General features: G+C 44.3%; 1 protein-coding gene across 4 annotated transcripts in view; it reads left to right on the top strand.

Moving 5' to 3' along the window:
* ptprdb (protein tyrosine phosphatase receptor type Db) overlaps window positions 1–14836 on the top strand; it is a 188015-nt gene that overhangs the window by 53596 nt on the left and 119583 nt on the right. For all 4 annotated transcript variants that reach the window (XM_075462768.1, XM_075462766.1, XM_075462767.1 and 1 more), the window contains exons 4-5: window positions 3422–3497; window positions 4640–4684. The gene's annotated coding sequence lies outside the window, so the exon portion shown is untranslated. The remainder of the gene's footprint in view (window positions 1–3421; window positions 3498–4639; window positions 4685–14836) is intronic.

The raw sequence follows: 14836 nt of genomic DNA, 5'->3' as shown, positions 1-14836 counted from the left end.
CTCAAATATGCCTCCAGTTCAAAGAATCCAGCTGCTTACACAGTCAGTGCATCCTGACACATCCGATGAATGAATGGCTGGCAACTGTTCTGTGCTTCACTGACTAATGTAAAGCTCTGTGATTAATCCCAAGCAATAAGCAGAAGGGCAATATCATGCGTCAGAAAGCTGAGAAACCCAGTGAGTTTGTCACAAGTGCCACTTTTCTTATTACAAGGCTCGGCTATTGTTTTACAGATTGTTAGTTCAAGCCTTACTTCTTATCTCTGCTCTCACATGATGTCACCAGTGAAGGATGCATTATTCTTTTTTTCCCCCCTTTGATTCTGTTCTTTGGTTATTTTAGATATTCTCTAATAGTGTCTCAAGATTTCCAAGCATTCCTTTTGCCAACAGCGAAACATTCAACCAAGATATTGGTATGCTGTTCAGTTGCATACAGTACAACTGATCACTTTAAAGTAAGAACTGAAATGATTGGTCTAAATACAGCCATTTGTGTAATTTAAAGAGATTTAGTTTGGAAGGAGGCATTGAGATGCAGCATCTCTTCTTCCGGGGAGTCCTGTTTAACTGAAACAGGGACAAACATGCAGAGGGAATAAAGCTGGACAAGAGCCCTCCAGTTAGTGTATCTGAAACTCAAAGCTACAACAGAAGCAGGTGATCTTGCATCAGCAAGGCCTCCCACAGGCAGGAATTTCGCACTATGCAGTTGTGCTGCCCAGTTAACGCACTGGTGGATGGTGTGAAACAGCGTGGTCGTCCAATAAATCATCCTTGTGGGGGCACATCAGAAGAATTTCACATTGCGTAAACAAGTTTGATGTTTATGCAGATCTATGTCATCCAGCGCTAAGTCCCCGTTGCCAACTTGACCTGCAAAACTTCCTTGATATTCCGCGCAAAATTTTGCTCTGTGCCGCAAACGCACCCAAAAAGAGTAAACATGTTTACAAACTTGAATTCGCTGCTGAAATATATTTTCTCCCAGAAAAATGACACGACTGGTGCGCGTGTGTGATCCCGGCACGTTTTCAACTGACACTGTCAGACAGAGGTGGTGCAGCTCAGGGAGCGTCTGGAGAATCGGTTTGTGGGCCATGGTGTCAGTGTTATGGGTGGCCCCACTGTGATACCACATTTTAACTCGGCTTAAGAGATGGACATCTGACGCCCACTCCGCTGCCCTGCTTATCCACTCGCCTTGATGTTGAGTTCACTTGACGGAAGCCTAAGAAGAGTGTTTCACACATGCTGAGTGAAGCCTAACCAAAGTAAGCTGAGTTCCACTGAGCTGCCCTGGTTCGGGTTAGACATCAAAAAATTATCTGGGCCATTGCCGCGCAGATCAGTGCAGAAATAGTTTGTTCCATGGTGTGAAAAGGCTACGTGAAAGCACTTCAGTGACCTAAATAATCCGCTGCTACGCTATCTGCCACCAGCAGAAATCTTCAAGATGATGTCCCTACGTAACACCTACAGATGAGTTGCCTTCTAATTACGAACACCATTTTGACTCTCACTGAATTGTCACTCTAGCCGTTTACACAAGAGGGCTTCAAAGGCTGCTCTGAAGGGGACCCATGGGAGTCCCTGCAGAGATTCGAAGCAGCAAAAGGGTTTCCAGGCAGACGTTCACTGTGGGTGCCACTTTATCACACGAAAGTCGGGGAGTAATGTACTGCACCCACCGGTGCCGGATAAACAGAACATCTCCTGGCTTATTTTGCAAGCCTTGTAGGCTGAAACTGCTTGCACCAACGTGAGCCTTCAAAATGATCTAGTTTCTAGACTCCCTCTCCAGCACAAAGCTGCCGAGGCTTTAATTACTTCTGCTGGGCCAGCACAGGTGAAGCACATTCTCACTAACAAGGTGGTTTCCAAGAAGAGAGCGCTGAAATCCAACTGGAAAACAATGCGGTGGAGAGGAGAAGCTGCAGCCAGCTGTAGAGGGGAGCTGATTCTTATCAGAATCCCCCCCCCCCCAACCCTCACGATGATTTCATCGCCACTGTCAGATCGTTACTGAAGAAACATGGTGCAACTGGAGATGGGATTGAGGGAGGAATGTGTCATCAGCTGAAAATAAAGTGTGAACCAGTTTTCACACATGGTGCACAACCATTTGCCACGGTGCACATACTATACACAAGCCAGGGCAGCGCTGCGATCTGTCACATCACAGACTGATCATCAGAGCAGGCGAAGGCGCAGATTCTTCAAATGGCTTTTGATTACGCTATGTAAGATGTGACAGGTATGACCCAAAAAAACCCAAAAAACTAAAACCTGCGTTTATAGGTCAAGAAACGCAGCAGTAATAACACATGCCCTGGTTTTCATTTCTAATTAAATCACTTCGGAGTTTACATCAGATGTTGCAGTTAATGCATGCTGCCATCATCGACTGCCCCTGAGAAGGAAGTTGGTCAGCAGCACTAACACAGGAGTGGTGTTACAGCACAGACTAGTGGCCACTCCGTGTTATGGCATCCTTTTCCATTTGCCAAGGACTGATTCCCTGTCAGTTGTGGAGGGAAACATGTTTTATTTTTTACTGTGCATTATCGTGATCGTCAATGGTCACAGCCAGCTAAAACAATTTAGTTGAATGGGGTTTACTATGATAATAACAGTATGTAAAATAGAAATGGCAACTACTCGATTTGTTGGTTTTACATTTATTAGAAGGAGTCTGGTGTTCAGAGGAGGGTGGATGTCATGACAACAATAACAGTGAAACAGCCCCCGATCCTTTGAGACCCCTTCCACATCTGAAGTGATTTCTGTTTTGCTACCACTTGGTGCACTCTGCTGCACTCTGTGGTTGGCAGAAGAATTCAGAATGATAGTGTTGGGTCATTGCAGTCACAAAACGTGGATGAACAGGGAAGAGGGACATCCATTTGTGCGTGTGTTTGTGTGTATTTATATACGCTGTGCTCACATTTCACACGCCTCTGTGCTCTTATGCCCACATGTGTCCTAATGCAACCCCCTTTGATCTGTCAGTGAGTGTAGTTCTCATATCGAAGTGCTGCATGCTTTTCCCACCTGGCCTTTTTCAGCCCCTCTTCCCCTCGCTGCCTGTAAGATTTGTAAGCTGCTGGCGCGGAAGCCTTAAAAGCCTTAAAAGCTCCCTGTGTAGGAGTTGAGCCAGGCGCTGTCCATTTGACCCAACCTGCTATTGGAGCATCTCAGCTGCAGTAGTTTAACTCTGGGTTCACATCGGAAGCCCGACTTTAGGCCAATGCGAGACACAAACACAGAGAACTTATTTGAAAGTCAGAGTTGGCTTTAAGAGCATTGAGCTCTGAGAGGCTAAGGCTCAGTTCCTAATCCTTTTCCTACTTTTCTTCTTCCCCTTCCTTCCCCACCCCCTTTGCTTTGCCCCTTTATCTCTTCATCTGTCTCACAGGAGAATTCTGGGGAGATTTCACACTCTTTCATTCCTCAAGGATGAAGCAGCACAGTGGACGTATACACTGAAACAGGTAAGTGCCGTTTTAACACGGTGACCTTAAGGATACACGCATGCCCGCACTTGCACTTCCAGAAAAAGATTTGTTCCCTGCCAGAAAGAGAAACGGGTGGCATCTTTGTTTTTTTTTTCGTTTTTTTTGGGGGGGGGGGAGTGAAGCAAAAACACAGAGGGAGACTTATTCTCAGGGACAAAAAGTGCATAAGACACTGCTTAACCAAACATCATCAAAGACAGACTGGCAGAGAAGGCGAGGCAGAGCAGCGATCCCCAGCTGTTTTTAAAATGCCGCCTCTGATACATTATTGAATATGCAGCTCTCCAACGCATCACTGAGCTTTCCTCTCATGTTAGCGTTCAAGTTTGTATGGCGTCACCGTTCTAAATTTAAAGCATTTGCTCATCCCTGTTCAGTTTGTCAAAAATGCAGATGCCGCACGTAGGCTGCTGTGTGTCTGTCTGTGTGTGTGTGTGTGTGTGTGTGTGTGTGTGTGTTGCCACCTTCCTTTTCAGAGGCTGGCTGCGGGTTTGATTTTGCACGCCATTCATTTTGGTACTCGGAACTTGAAAAACAGAAACAGATCTCAGCTAACACTTTGAAAGGATTGTCAGATGATGCACAGAGTACACTGAAGGCAGTGAGATGGCATCGAGGGGATTAAATTTGAGTCAGACAGCTTGTGGAACACAGCAGGTCTGAGACTGTCTGGTGTAACAGTAACTAAGCTTGGACAACTCATCTCCCCCTCCTTGTTCCTCCTCATTTTCCCACTTTAAGAAGAAGTCAGATTTGGGTTAATGTTCTGAGGTCACAGTCCTGAGGCTTTGTGCATGTGGAGTACCGGTCCTTATCTGGAGGTGGCAGCAGAGCAACATATCCAGGAGGGATGCATATGAGGCAGAATTTGATGGCCCATTTTTACCTGCAAGCGCCTTGGTACCCCCCCCCGACCCCACACACACACACACACACACACACACACACACACACACACACACACTCTGCTTCATGGCTGCAGATTATTCAAGCCATTCATTCTTCCATGGCAGGAAAAACCATTAAAAAAAAATGAAAAGATGAATATCTTTTTTTGTTGGGATATGAAGTGCAAGGACAATTCAAACTTGCATAAAAAATCCTATTTTCTCTTTCAGCTCCCACTTTCAAACTTCATGTTGGAGGATGAACCATGAGCAAAGGTAAGACGGCTATCTTCTGTGTGTGCTCGTGGTCTTCTCCCCCTGTGAATGGTGTGCTGGATTGCAGGCGCATGTCTCTGTTTTCTGACAGACGTTGCGATGCCATGATCAGCCCCGTGACTGCGAGTGGCTCTTTGTGAGGTTGCTATAGTGACAGTGGGTTGAGTGTTGGGGAGACCAGAGAGAAATACGAGGGTGCTGATGGGGGCGGAATAGGGAATGAAGTGCCTGATGCCTGAGTGACGTATGTGTGTTTCTGGGTTTGTGGGCGCGTGTATTTTCTGAGTGAGAGTGGACGTATTATGTCAGTTTTTGTTTATCTGTAGCATTGAAGAGACACTTTACCTGCGTGAGTGGGAATTAGACCACAATACCTCCTGCACATACACACAGAGTCAACCATCTACATTCACACATATGCCTTCTGTATGCGTAGGATCCCTGAGACGGGGATCTTATGACAGCTAAAGTGTGGGCTGAGGGTTCCCTGTTCTGTCTTACAGACCAACACATGCGTGGGCTGCGCTGTGTATCGCCTTTCACTTTGATTGCCACGTCAATTGAGCTGTTGTGCAAACTGGTTCGAGAAGAAGAAATGCCTTTGTGAGAGCGTAAAACACTGACGCTCCCAGCACCATGAATTAAGATTGCTGGTCATTTTGTTAAAGCGTTTACCAGCCTGAAATTCAAGACCCCTAAAAGGCCTTGTACGATAACTCAGAGGGGCTCTGAAATATGAAGTAAAATGAATGGATGAAAGACAAATCTAATTTGCACGTAGTTTATAATAATTTGGACATTTGGACAGTTCTTTTTCTTCTGTGAATCACCAGACAGCTTTACAGTCACAAAGATGGTGGACTCACAGATAAAAGGGTCCGTTTCAGGCTTGGCTGGGAACTCTTTTTGGCTTTTCCTTCTTCCTTTCTTTTTTTCTTCTTTGTGATGTCACTGTTTTGAGAAGTTAAAGGACATCTGAAGAGAGGAGAATCAAATCAAATCAAATTTATTTGTATAGCACATTTCATGTACAAACAGTTCAAAGTGCTTTACATAAGAAGTGGACTGGTTGTCAAGAAAACCGCAGAGGAGTGATAACAAAATGCACAATGGCATCAGAATACTTGGTCTAACTGTGGGCTGTGGTGTCTCGGTGAGCTCTGTCGCCTCACAGAAAGAGTCCCGGTTCGAATCTGAGGCCTCTCTGTGTGGAGTATGCTTGTTGACCCTCTGCACGCATAGGCTCTCTCCTGGTACTACGGCTTCCTCTCGAAAGAGAACTCATGCATGTTTGGTTCATTTGTGATTCTAAATAGACTGTCGGAGTGAGTATTTAATGTGTAGTTGTTGGTCTCTGTGTTGGGCCTGTGATAGACTGGTGACCTGCTCAGACTGTACCCTGGGATAGGCTCCAATTCCAAGGTTCCAAAGCTTGAACATTTTGCAGAGTCTGTACTTAAATGGATTAGAACTGATGAATTACAGAACAGGGCCACAGGAGAGCAAATTTTCACCATCTTTAACAACTCAAACCTCAGAAATTTCCTCACGGTTCGAGTGAACACTGTATATGGTTATTTTTGCACCGCAACACTTTTGAATCCGACGGTTGTTCTCTTTGTCGCTGTTTACCCAGCCGATGAAAGTCTGTATCCTGCAGCTTATCGGCTGAGTTTGTCTGAGGTAGAGTCAGACTTTTAATATGTGTCACTGCTAGGGATTTCTGTTGCAAAGCTGTAAAAGATGCTAAGTGTTTGCTCTTGTCCAGGCTTTTCCTTCATCTTTACTGTATTGTCCTCTCATCCTGCGGTTGAGAAAATAGGAACAAAGGGGGCAAATATGACGCGCTGTAAAAATTGCTGTAAAAGTTGCTGTAAAAGTTGTTTTAGATGGCAAAAACGTGCGCCTCTCCTTTCGCTGATTTGGAACCACAAATTGGAGCAGTCTGGACAGACACTGCCTCGTCCATGGGGATAAAAGTACCAGACCATTCTTGTGAGGAACACGGCGGTCGAGTCGGAGCCTAAGCGTGTCACTCACAGTCCCTCTGTGGGCTGCATTAGTGACTTGAATTTGAGGCGGCCGTTAAAGCTCAGTAAGCAATGAGCTAACATGTCCAATTCCATTGATCAAGCACCTTCACCATCTTCATCACTATCTTTCTTTCTTCTTCTTCTATGGTTTACTTCTGATGACTGTTCCATGTGGTCACATTTGTGGAGGGATGACAGCACAGTAGAACAGAGCACCACCACATTAGAGTGCTAAATCTTCTATGGAGCTTTTGATCCGCCTGTCTTGTAATCCTACCAGTCTACAAGTTGTTCTCTCTTGTAGCTTTCCTGGTCTTCCCGACATCAGCTTGACCTCCACTCCCCCGAACTGTTTCAGTTTGAATTCGCACATGAGTCGGTAGCAGGTCGGGACTGATGCGGCGCAACCGTCTGCGTCAGTGACGTGTTACTTTAGCGCCACATTCAACAACAAAACAAAACCCACGAAAAGTAAGGAGAGAAGAAAAAACACCACAAAGAAGCTAATATGGAGAGTGATGGTGATAATAATCATGGACGATCACATCAGGCGTCTAACATCGAGGCTGGAAGAGCTCACAGAGAGAGTCAGGAGACGAAGGATCGAGCGCAGGCCATACTTCTTGGTTTCATGAAGGAAGAAAGGAGAGCAGAGCGCCGCAGACAAAGGAGACCAGGTGTCAGTTTAACTTAACGCCGGTTGTGTTCGTGTCGTATGAGGAAACATTTCAGCCGTGACAGCATGACATGGGGCGTAGCTACCAACCACCACACACCTCCGTCAGATGTGTTCCTATAGAACCCTGAAAAGACCCAGCTGAGGAGAAGGAGCTAAAATGGTTCTAGGAACTGAGGGCCGTGGTCCCGAGTTCCTGTATGTGCGAATGCGGGAGAAAACGGCCCCGTGGATTAAAAGGTTATAGGACCTGCCAAAGGTTCCTACAGTCCGAATGCGGCTATTATGAACTTGGGAAATGACTACATGAAAAATACTTTCGTCTGGTCTTTTTCTGCCTTATTGGAATCTGTTTTTTCCTTTCAGAAAGCTGAGCATCTGCTTAGAGCAGCCAATGGCAGCTGACTGAAGGCTTTTAAATTTTTTTTTTTTTTTTTTTTTTTTACTACAAAGCTTTGAAATCACCTTGGCTTTCCCTCGTGATTACTGTGGAAAAGCCAGCAGGACCCTAATAAGCCAGTTAAGGTGCGGTCATAAATCATCTTGTGCGATAGCCAAAGGAGCAATTCATCTTCTGAGCCTTTTACTTTTCATAGTCACAGAAATGTTTGACTAGCAGCTCACAAACTCTTGCATGCCACAGCATAAATTTGATAAACCACAGCACGGCGGTATGTGAATACAAAGAAGCAACACCAGGGAAGTATAATCACTGTTTTCGTTGCATTTCTGTGGATTTGGGAAGAATGTAAGTGTGGTGAGGTAGGTGGAATATAGCAAGAGGAGCTTATGAATGGCGGTGAAGTTTGCCAGAGCGGCGCAGGATGTGTGTGACAGCAGCGACGTGTTAGGGAGGAGTGACAGATGGGTTCAAGTGTGAGGTGGGACTGCACCTGCGGTCAGCTCGTTTTCAGTGGTGACGGACGGGCCGGTGGACAAGATCAGGCAAGAGTCACCGTGGACTACGCTGCTCACGGATGCCAGTGATATGTGGCGATACCAGGGAGCAGATTCAGTAGAACTCGGAGAGGGGAGAGTTCGCTCTGGAGACAAAAGGAATGACAATGAGCTGGAATACATGTGCACGGATGGAATGGGGAGGCGAAGCATTGTCTGCTGTTCAAAGCGAGAAGAAGGTCGGAGAAGAGAAATTTGAAATGTTGAAGTTGGGGAAGAATGATTTTAGAAGTAATTATTCTGGTATAACTGACTTCGTTTTTACACGTGTGAAGGAGAGATGCTGGGTGTTCTGGAAGGACTGTTGAAGATGGTGCTTGTGGTCGAGACGAAAAGAGGAAAGCCAAAGAGGGGAATGTGGTGACATGTTGTAGGCTGATGTGACAGAGGAAGATGCAGAGGACAAGAAGCCAAAAAGAGAAGAAGTCTGTTGAAATGTACTCACCTGATGCCCGTCCCAACTCATCAGCCCAGCTCATTCTACTGTCGAGATAGAGATCAGGACTAGGACAACAGAACAAGAGTTACATCTAATGACCACTGAGTTTGGGCGGCGTGTCTGAGAAGTGGTTCATTTGGACACTTGTAGACTAGCGGAGGAAATTAAATTTGTTGAGTAGGCTCACAAGGACCATCATCAACACATCATTAAAGACATCGGGTTTTTTTTCTATTGTTACAATCAAAACGTGGTGTAATAGCTTACTGTGACAACTGTGAAAAGGATTGCATCCCTGTTGAGTTTTATTTTCTTGCATATACACATAATGTATACATTTAATGTATGTGTGTATTGATATATATTACATATATTGTTTATTACAACCTGACCAACCTGTGTGGCTTGAAAAATGTTGCATGTCCCCGCTCCATATCAGCAAGTTTGATGTTGGGTGTTTTTTTTTTTGAACAAGTACACTGGGTCTCTGTCCTTGTGTTCCCAAAGCGTTTTCAGAGCGCTTTGTTTTGTTGCCACTATTTTCAATTCAAAATGATGAAAACAGTTCAGGAATTTTAATCACTTACCTGTAGCCCAAAAGGCCAAGGTCGGAGAGAAAGACGGTCCCCCGTCATCATCCTCTCGAAACCTACTCACATGGGAACAAAGCTGGGGCCTTTGAATTATGTTCTCTCCTTTGGATTTTGGATCTCACCAAAGCCGTACCCACTTCTGCGTAAGCTTCCTAGCTGTCGAAAGTGAACTAAGTGCCACTTAGTTTACCAAAATGCCCAGATGATGTAGAATAACACAGGTGGTCACCATACTGTGGCGTTCTTCTCTTGTCGCTGTAGCCATTTACTTGCTTGTCTAAACCAGGCCAAAAATAATTCCATCTGTGCAACAAGCCGGACCCCACACCTTTTCTTTATTAATATAATCCACCAACATGTCAGGCACGAACCCACATCTGAATGAACTGACAACCTATTACTGGTTTGGGAAAAAAAACTGAAGGAAATAATCACTAATTAAAGATATTCTTACACAGAGTGTGTATCTGTGTGTGTGTCTTTAGTGCTCCCACTCAAAATTTCTACTTAATTATTACCCTGAGTTTAAGGGACCCGAACAACATATGTGGGATAATGGCCCCTCCAAGCTCCACAAAAATGCCCCACTTCTTTGAGTCTTTGTCCACTGATGTGAAAAAGAAAGTACAACCTCTCTCATTTCTAAGGTTATGCATAATAAAATGACCTTGTCCTTGCTAGTTCTTAAAGCATATACTGTGGCCACCCCGCCCTCAAGATGGACGCAGATGGATTGGCCACACCTTAAAGGAGAAGTTTGTTTTTTTAAAACAGACCTTATTTCTGGAATAAAATACGTTCATCTACTCGCCGATAACAGTTTGGTGAAAGTCGGCGTCCTTCGGAAGATATTTAGATCACTCGAGATCCACGTGTATCCATATAACGGGAGAGAACAGGGCATAGACAATACAGCCTCTAAATAAGGCATCTGTCTTTATTTCACCAATACTTTAAGCCGAATCAATGACTGAACGCGTACTATTGCACTGTTAGCTCATAGCTGACATGTTGTTGTTATCCAGGGCTATCGGGGGGCTTATAGGAAGCTTTCTACACACGCGTCTAGTGGGATGACTTCATCGACGCCCAGCGCTGCAGCACAACATAGACATTATTCTGTTTGACTTAAATTATGCACTAATTGAAGGTTAATTTGACTCTGTATATAACAAGGTCAATGGGAAGTGTAACCAATGGCTGACTTGCTACTTTTGGATGCCTTAGCGCGTCAGGCTCTTGGAAGAGAGCGTGTGTTCTGAGGGATACAGGTCGTTTAGGCCATTGGCGTTTAGGCCATTGGCGTTTAGGCCCCCCTGCAGTCGTTTAGGCCGACAGAGGAGTCGTTTAGGCCAGGCTACCTGAGCAGCTGAAATCTTTATTACTGTACATTCGTTATTATAAGATATAAGTCAGCTCTACTGGTCTGTCTGGGTAGCCTACATATCTATGGTAAATTATTTAACAACCAACTTTAGTGTGGAAACGTTTTTTTTTATTTAATGATTTATAAATTCATAAAATTGTGGAAATAATCATCCGCATTGCCACATTCATTGGACAATAATGCTGTATAATACAAATTCGGTTAGCTTAACAATGCTAAATCGCGATCATGCTAACGAGCAGAAACGGACATTTTAAAGAGTGCAAATACACACCAGGAGCAAGAAAACACTATCAGAAAGGTAAGTAACATGTACACATTAGTTTCACATCAGTATGAACATAACTTACATCGTCAGTGACTGCCGCACCGGTGTAAACATGTCGAGTGGTGAACGTGAAGAAAGGAAGAGGAACTGCACAAACCGTCTTCAAAATAAAACGCCCACTTCAAATAATGACGAATGTACAATAATAAAGATTTCAGCTGCTCAGGTAGCCTGGCCTAAACGACTCATATGTTGGCCTAAACGACTGCAGGGGGGCCTAAACGACTGCGGCCTAAACGCCAATGGCCTAAACGACCTGCTCCCGTTCTGAGACAGTGTAGATAGTAGATATCCTTGCAGAGATAGATTAATGACTGACATCGCAATTTATATCGCCAAGGACTGTGCTGCTGCAAATATGCAGCTTGCGTGAGCCGCAACTCCAGAGAGAAACATGCTGATCAAACCCAATTCCACCACACGTCCAGGTCTTCACCACCCTTGGATTTTTGGCCACGGGAACCTTTCAGAGGGAGATTGGAGACAGATCAGGTGTGTCCCAGTCCTCCGTGAGTCGCGCGCTCCCCTTGGTCATCAAAACTCTCATCAGTTTATAATGGGCTTAAATTAGTCTAAAAAATAACACAAATATGCCTTCCACACGTGTTTTGCTATCCACAAATACAAATTTCCTATTTGTAACTTGTGTGTTGGTTTTTACTAATAAATGTGTATTTGTAAATATATAATTTTCCATTTGTAAAACAAAAAGCCATTTGTGAAACTGAAAATTCTGTGTGAATCGTGACTCAGCATTTGTGGATGACCAATCACACGTTCGTATTTTTGAGACATTCTTTCCGCAAATCCACTTAGATCCACAAACAAATAGCTTGTGATTCCCAAAGCACCATCCAGTAGATAGCCCTGTTGTTCACTGATGTATCTATGGCTCGGCTTAAGAACAACGAAGAAAGAAAATGATTAGCAGTAACGACATAGTTTATCACCCATGGTACATCAAATTCCCATACACTGCTGTCGAACAAGCACAAATTAAGAGGGACTTTCATGCAATAGATTGCACACATATACGCATCAAAGCACCCATGCTGTTGTGGAGCGCACTGAGCTGAAGGCCAGGTGGATGTGCCTCGATACAGAGGGGGCCCATTTCTTCGCTCTAGCAGGTTCTGTAATTCCACTGCTGATATGCTAAAAATGACAGATTTTCCTTTTTGGATCTCTGAAAGCAGAACTTCAGTCTTAGAGCCCGTAAAGTTGTTCTTTTTCCGCCTTGATGCCATTCTCATGACTCAACACTTACTGGCACGGGAGAGAGGAAGCGTAGCCTTATATGGTATTATTTTGGGCGTGGAGTATGCAAATTTACTATCCTCGTGCACGTGCACTTAAATACGACCGGGAGGCATTCATTATTTACGCAGGTCGTTTACACACTTTTCCGAAGTAAAGAGCATTTGTTGAATCTGACGTGGCGTGTTCCTTTATGACCTTTATACAAAAAAAGTAAGAGAAATTTAGAATAAGAATACGAAAATGTTCTTGCATGAGGCCCATTTTCCAGAAGTCTTGTGGTTTGCTCATATTCAAGCTTGCGAACCGAAGCTTTACTGCTGTGTTCTTTTTAGAGTCAAGAGACGTTCTTCTGGCAAGCCAAACAAGCCATACTTGTTCAGTCTTTTTCTAGTTGTACTATCATGAACTTTAACATTTGCAATGCCAATTGAGGCCAGTAGAGTCTGAGCTGTAGCTGTTTGGCTTTGTGCAGTTTTTCTGAGCATTGCACAGTCTGACCTTGGGCCGAACTTGGTGGGACGTCCACTCCTGGGAAGACTGACAATGGTCCTGAATGTTTTCCCCTTGTGAATAATCTTTCTCACGGTACAGTCATAAGCTCATTGCTGATGTCTTTCCTCTTTCACATTTTGTTATTTTTTAATTTATTCTACTTTCATACCTTAAACTCTAGAATTGAAAAAGGGTGGCTGTCCTTTTTTTTTTATGACTGTACCTTGTTATGTGAACTACTCCCAACAAATAAATAAAAAACCAACAATCCAAGAGAAAATTCAAAGACTTATACTAAATTTAACTGTAAAAAATGACACCGGGTTCTAAAAACAAATTAATAAAGAAGAATAAATTGGCAGGTTGTTTAATATTGTAATGAGTCGGGTGTAAAAACAGCCCATCAGAATCAGTCGATGTGGTCCCATAAGGGCCACCTTAGGTGAACCAATCTCATTTTTATGAAACAAATTAAAGCAACCCACTGGCTCTGCTGCCAGTACACAACGAACCATCCTCTGGCTTGGTCTGCTGTATCTACAGAGTGTGCGGTCTACTGTGAATAATAGTCATTGTGAAAGACATAATATGCTGTACCATACAGGGCTGGCTTCACACAGGGATTACACCTAGATGATTCCTCAATAGAGAATTTAGTCTCGGGTAGCCGGGCTTAATCCGTGGCTCTGGGAGCGGACCACAGTACTGTGAAGCTATGGCCAGACAAAGAACAGAGAGCAGCCAGATTAGTTCATACGAGGAGTTTCAAGCTGCCTGACTGAGCGTCTCTTGACAGCTCCTTCCAAATCTCTCTCTAATGCCACTCTCTCTAATGCAGTCTGAAGGAAACGTTGTTCCCCTCTCTGTCCTTTTTGACTGCTTCCTCTCGCTTATTATCTGGCTCTCAGGTTTGAGGTGAAAGCAAGACGTAGAGGGGAAAAAAAGAAAATCTGTAAATGGATGTTTTATCGCTTCATTAGCTTGTAGCTTTCTGGGTCAGTCATAGCCTTGTTCCCACTATCTCATACGCTGTAATTACCCTAACGTGAGTCCCATTTGATAATTGGGATGGCCCGAGCAGGACTCAGCCACACACACACATGCACACTTACACAACGCAGATACCATGTACGTGCATGCATGTGACACAAGGGCACGCACACACATCAATCATTAGTGGAGAGCTTAACGTGCAGTACAGTACTAATGTGATTATCGTTGCTCTGAGGGCTCCACTCATCAACCTCGTACTCCTCTCCCAGCTCGTCATCCGAGCTAAAACACTTCTTAAACACTGAAATGAAACAGTCCATTCTATGTGAGCTTTCTTTATTCTGGTCCTCATGAGTATTCCTGATGTCTTATGTCATATCTTTGTTAAATATTTATTGCTGACATGAGCACATGCAAGCGCTTTTGCATTAAGGGGAAATCTACGTAGGGCCCCGGTGACAGGTGGGGTTAAAGGCACTGACCACACAACCACAGCGTCACTGAGACTGGATCTTCGCTGTCTTTCTCCATATCAGTGCCTGCCCTTTGCTACTCTCAAGTTCTCTGTAAAGATGCGTGGTTTACGAATGCCTAGAGCCGTTTATTGGGCGCTACGAATGTCTATCAAATGGCGTCTGGTTCTTCCCATGCTTTTTTGCGCGCGATTCATAGCCAATTGTATCACTTATACCAGATGATGTATGTAGAGCGATAGAAATTCGACGAGGCAATGAAATCTTTCAACGCCAAACATTGCTCTTTTTTAAAAGTAAACTTGCGTTCTAAGCTACTTAAAACACTTTCTAAGGCTGCATTGAACAGTAACGTTGTGTCCGCTGCTATGTTGGATTAACACTCTACAAGCTTCGGTGTCGTGCATAGACGTCGTCATCGTCTTGCTGCCCCCCCCCCCCCCCCCCCCCTTCTGTGATTGGTTCCCTAACTCAGGCAAAAATAAGGGCTGGCTTTGTAGTGTGAATGAAATCGCGCGCAA

This window comes from Odontesthes bonariensis, chromosome 4 (genome assembly GCF_027942865.1).
Source record: "Odontesthes bonariensis isolate fOdoBon6 chromosome 4, fOdoBon6.hap1, whole genome shotgun sequence".
Classification (NCBI taxonomy): Eukaryota; Metazoa; Chordata; class Actinopteri; order Atheriniformes; family Atherinopsidae; genus Odontesthes; species Odontesthes bonariensis.
Note: the sequence above shows the minus strand (reverse complement) of the source record. Positions and strands in the feature narration are given on the sequence as shown.